This window comes from Vanacampus margaritifer, unplaced genomic scaffold, assembly GCF_051991255.1.
Source record: "Vanacampus margaritifer isolate UIUO_Vmar unplaced genomic scaffold, RoL_Vmar_1.0 HiC_scaffold_22, whole genome shotgun sequence".
In the NCBI taxonomy this organism is placed as follows: Eukaryota; Metazoa; Chordata; class Actinopteri; order Syngnathiformes; family Syngnathidae; genus Vanacampus; species Vanacampus margaritifer.
In genome coordinates, this window is record NW_027520732.1 from 1544885 (window position 1) to 1551171 (window position 6287).

Here is a 6287-nt window from a genome sequence, read left to right on the forward strand (position 1 = left end):
TTTTTATTGCTTTAAACGCGTTTTCAGCCTGATTGTGCACTTTAGGTGAAAATGTCAAAATCTTAAAAATGAGCATAAGCACAATGAAATTAATGCTGGAATCATCTTCAGGATGCTAGAATACACTAAATACAGCAACAATTTTGAGTCTACAACGTTTAGTTTAGGTGTGAGAGCCAAAATGAACTTTTTATTGCTTTAAACGCGTTTTCAGCCCCTGATTGTACACTTAAGGTGAAAATGTCAAAATCTTCAAAATGAGCATAAGCACAATGAAATTAATGCTGGAATCATCTTCAGGATGCTAGAATACACTAAATACAGCAAAAATTTTGAGTCTACAACGTTTAGTTTAGGTGTGAGAGCCAAAATGAACTTTTTATTGCTTTAAACGCGTTTTCAGCCCCTGATTGTACACTTAAGGTGAAAATGTCAAAATCTTCAAAATGAGCATAAGCACAATGAAATTAATGCTGGAATCATCTTCAGGATGCTAGAATACACTAAATACAGCAAAAATTTTGAGTCTACAACGTTTAGTTTAGGTTTGTGTGCCAAAATGAACTTTTTATTGCTTTAAATGCGTTTTCAGCCTGATTGTGCACTTTAGGTGAAAATGTCAAAATCTTCAAATTGAGCATAAGCACGATGAAATTAATGCTGGAATCATCTTCAGGATGCTAGAATACACTGAATACAGCAAACATTTTTAGTCTACAACGTTTAGTTTAGGTTTGAGAGCCAAAATGAACTTTTTATTGCTTTAAACGCGTTTTCAGCCCCTGATTGTACACTTAAGGTGAAAATGTCAAAATCTTCAAAATGAGCATAAGCACAATGAAATTAATGCTGGAATCATCTTCAGGATGCTAGAATACACTAAATACAGCAAAAATTTTGAGTCTACAACGTTTAGTTTAGGTTTGTGTGCCAAAATGAACTTTTTATTGCTTTAAATGCGTTTTCAGCCTGATTGTGCACTTTAGGTGAAAATGTCAAAATCTTAAAAATGAGCATAAGCACAATGAAATTAATGCTGGAATCATCTTCAGGATGCTAGAATACACTAAATACAGCAAAAATTTTGAGTCTACAACGTTTAGTTTAGGTGTGAGAGCCAAAATGAACTTTTTATTGCTTTAAACGCGTTTTCAGCCTGATTGTGCACTTTAGTTGAAAATGTCAAAATCTTAAAAATGAGCATAAGCACAATGAAATTAATGCTGGAATCATCTTCAGGATGCTAGAATACACTAAATACAGCAAAAATTTTGAGTCTACAACGTTTAGTTTAGGTGTGAGAGCCAAAATGAACTTTTTATTGCTTTAAACGCGTTTTCAGCCCCTGATTGTACACTTAAGGTGAAAATGTCAAAATCTTAAAAATGAGCATAAGCACAATGAAATTAATGCTGGAATCATCTCCAGGATGCTAGAATACACTAAATACAGCAAAAATGTTGAGTCTACAACGTTTTGTTTAGGTGTGAGAGCCAAAATGAACTTTTTATGGCTTTAAATGCGTTTTCAGCCTGATTGTGCACTTTAGGTGAAAATGTCAAAATCTTCAAAATGAGCATAAGCACAATGAAATTAATGCTGGAATCATCTTCAGGATGCTAGAATACACTAAATACAGCAAAAATTTTGAGTCTACAACGTTTAGTTTAGGTGTGAGAGCCAAAATGAACTTTTTATTGCTTTAAACGCGTTTTCAGCCTGATTGTGCACTTTAGGTGAAAATGTCAAAATCTTAAAAATGAGCATAAGCACAATGAAATTAATGCTGGAATCATCTTCAGGATGCTAGAATACACTAAATACAGCAAAAATTTTGAGTCTACAACGTTTAGTTTAGGTGTGAGAGCCAAAATGAACTTTTTATTGCTTTAAACGCGTTTTCAGCCCCTGATTGTACACTTAAGGTGAAAATGTCAAAATCTTCAAAATGAGCATAAGCACAATGAAATTAATGCTGGAATCATCTTCAGGATGCTAGAATACACTAAATACAGCAAAAATTTTGAGTCTACAACGTTTAGTTTAGGTGTGAGAGCCAAAATGAACTTTTTATTGCTTTAAACGCGTTTTCAGCCCCTGATTGTACACTTAAGGTGAAAATGTCAAAATCTTCAAAATGAGCATAAGCACAATGAAATTAATGCTGGAATCATCTTCAGGATGCTAGAATACACTAAATACAGCAAAAATTTTGAGTCTACAACGTTTAGTTTAGGTTTGTGTGCCAAAATGAACTTTTTATTGCTTTAAATGCGTTTTCAGCCTGATTGTGCACTTTAGGTGAAAATGTCAAAATCTTCAAAATGAGCATAAGCACGATGAAATTAATGCTGGAATCATCTTCAGGATGCTAGAATACACTGAATACAGCAAACATTTTTAGTCTACAACGTTTAGTTTAGGTGTGAGAGCCAAAATGAACTTTTTATTGCTTTAAACGCGTTTTCAGCCCCTGATTGTACACTTAAGGTGAAAATGTCAAAATCTTCAAAATGAGCATAAGCACAATGAAATTAATGCTGGAATCATCTTCAGGATGCTAGAATACACTAAATACAGCAAAAATTTTGAGTCTACAACGTTTAGTTTAGGTGTGAGAGCCAAAATGAACTTTTTATTGCTTTAAACGCGTTTTCAGCCCCTGATTGTACACTTAGGTGAAAATGTCAAAATCTTCCAAATGAGCATAAGCACAATGAAATTAATGCTGGAATCATCTTCAGGATGCTAGAATACACTAAATACAGCAAAAATTTTGAGTCTACAACGTTTAGTTTAGGTTTGTGTGCCAAAATGAACTTTTTATTGCTTTAAATGCGTTTTCAGCCTGATTGTGCACTTTAGGTGAAAATGTCAAAATCTTAAAAATGAGCATAAGCACAATGAAATTAATGCTGGAATCATCTTCAGGATGCTAGAATACACTAAATACAGCAAAAATTTTGAGTCTACAACGTTTAGTTTAGGTGTGAGAGCCAAAATGAACTTTTTATTGCTTTAAATGCGTTTTCAGCCTGATTGTACACTTTAGGTGAAAATGTCAAAATCTTCAAAATGAGCATAAGCACAATGAAATTAATGCTGGAATCATCTTCAGGATGCTAGAATACACTAAATACAACAAAAATTTTGAGTCTGCAACGTTTAGTTTAGGTGTGAGAGCCAAAATGAACTTTTTATTGCTTTAAACGCGTTTTCAGCCCCTGATTGTACACTTAAGGTGAAAATGTCAAAATCTTCAAAATGAGCATAAGCACAATGAAATTAATGCTGGAATCATCTTCAGGATGCTAGAATACACTAAATACAGCAAAAATTTTGAGTCTACAACGTTTAGTTTAGGTTTGTGAGCAAAAATGAACTTTTTATTGCTTTAAATGCGTTTTCAGCCTGATTGTGCACTTTAGGTGAAAATGTCAAAATCTTAAAAATGAGCATAAGCACGATGAAATTAATGCTGGAATCATCTTCAGGATGCTAGAATACACTAAATACAGCAAAAATTTTGAGTCTACAACGTTTAGTTTAGGTGTGAGAGCCAAAATGAACTTTTTATTGCTTTAAACGCATTTTCAGCCCCTGATTGTACACTTAAGGTGAAAATGTCAAAATCTTCAAAATGAGCATAAGCACAATGAAATAAATGCTGGAATCATCTTCAGGATGCTAGAAAACACTAAATACAGCAACAATTTTGAGTCTACAACGTTTAGTTTAGGTTTGTGTGCCAAAATGAACTTTTTATTGCTTTAAATGCGTTTTCAGCCTGATTGTGCACTTTAGGTTTAAATGTCAAAATCTTAAAAATGAGCATAAGCACAATGAAATTAATGCTGGAATCATCTTCAGGATGCTAGAATACACTAAATACAACAAAAATTTTGAGTCTACAACGTTTAGTTTAGGTGTGAGAGCCAAAATGAACTTTTTATTGCTTTAAACGCGTTTTCAGCCTGATTGTGCACTTTAGGTGAAAATGTCAAAATCTTAAAAATGAGCATAAGCACGATGAAATTAATGCTGGAATCATCTTCAGGATGCTAGAATACACTAAATACAGCAAAAATTTTGAGTCTACAACGTTTAGTTTAGGTGTGAGAGCCAAAATGAACTTTTTATTGCTTTAAACGCGTTTTCAGCCTGATTGTGCACTTTAGGTGAAAATGTCAAAATCTTCAAAATGAGCATAAGCACGATGAAATTAATGCTGGAATCATCTTCAGGATGCTAGAATACACTGAATACAGCAAAAATTTTGAGTCTACAACGTTTAGTTTAGGTGTGAGAGCCAAAATGAACTTTTTATTGCTTTAAACGCGTTTTCAGCCCCTGATTGTACACTTAAGGTGAAAATGTCAAAATCTTAAAAATGAGCATAAGCACAATGAAATTAATGCTGGAATCATCTTCAGGATGCTAGAATACACTAAATACAGCAAAAATGTTGAGTCTACAACGTTTTGTTTAGGTGTGAGAGCCAAAATGAACTTTTTATGGCTTTAAATGCGTTTTCAGCCTGATTGTGCACTTTAGGTGAAAATGTCAAAATCTTAAAAATGAGCATAAGCACAATGAAATTAATGCTGGAATCATCTTCAGGATGCTAGAATACACTAAATACAGCAAAAATTTTGAGTCTACAACGTTTAGTTTAGGTGTGAGAGCCAAAATGAACTTTTTATTGCTTTAAACGCGTTTTCAGCCCCTGATTGTACACTTAAGGTGAAAATGTCAAAATCTTCAAAATGAGCATAAGCACAATGAAATTAATGCTGGAATCATCTTCAGGATGCTAGAATACACTAAATACAGCAAAAATTTTGAGTCTACAACGTTTAGTTTAGGTGTGAGAGCCAAAATAAACTTTTTATGGCTTTAAATGCGTTTTCAGCCTGATTGTGCACTTTAGGTGAAAATGTCAAAATCTTCAAAATGAGCATAAGCACAATGAAATTAATGCTGGAATCATCTTCAGGATGCTAGAATACACTAAATACAGCAAAAATTTTGAGTCTACAACGTTTAGTTTAGGTGTGAGAGCCAAAATGAACTTTTTATTGCTTTAAATGCGTTTTCAGCCTGATTGTGCACTTTAGGTGAAAATGTCAAAATCTTCAAAATGAGCATAAGCACGATGAAATTAATGCTGGAATCATCTTCAGGATGCTAGAATACACTGAATACAGCAAACATTTTTAGTCTACAACGTTTAGTTTAGGTGTGAGAGCCAAAATGAACTTTTTATTGCTTTAAACGCGTTTTCAGCCCCTGATTGTACACTTAAGGTGAAAATGTCAAAATCTTCAAAATGAGCATAAGCACAATGAAATTAATGCTGGAATCATCTTCAGGATGCTAGAATACACTAAATACAGCAAAAATTTTGTGTCTACAACGTTTAGTTTAGGTGTGAGAGCCAAAATGAACTTTTTATTGCTTTAAACGCGTTTTCAGCCTGATTGTGCACTTTAGGTGAAAATGTCAAAATCTTAAAAATGAGCATAAGCACAATGAAATTAATGCTGGAATCATCTTCAGGATGCTAGAATACACTAAATACAGCAAAAATTTTGAGTCTACAACGTTTAGTTTAGGTTTGTGAGCAAAAATGAACTTTTTATTGCTTTAAATGCGTTTTCAGCCTGATTGTGCACTTTAGGTGAAAATGTCAAAATCTTAAAAATGAGCATAATCACGATGAAATTAATGCTGGAATCATCTTCAGGATGCTAGAATACACTAAATACAGCAAAAATTTTGAGTCTACAACGTTTAGTTTAGGTGTGAGAGCCAAAATGAACTTTTTATTGCTTTAAACGCATTTTCAGCCCCTGATTGTACACTTAAGGTGAAAATGTCAAAATCTTCAAAATGAGCATAAGCACAATGAAATAAATGCTGGAATCATCTTCAGGATGCTAGAAAACACTAAATACAGCAACAATTTTGAGTCTACAACGTTTAGTTTAGGTTTGTGTGCCAAAATGAACTTTTTATTGCTTTAAATGCGTTTTCAGCCTGATTGTGCACTTTAGGTTTAAATGTCAAAATCTTAAAAATGAGCATAAGCACAATGAAATTAATGCTGGAATCATCTTCAGGATGCTAGAATACACTAAATACAACAAAAATTTTGAGTCTACAACGTTTAGTTTAGGTGTGAGAGCCAAAATGAACTTTTTATTGCTTTAAACGCGTTTTCAGCCTGATTGTGCACTTTAGGTGAAAATGTCAAAATCTTCAAAATGAGCATAAGCACGATGAAA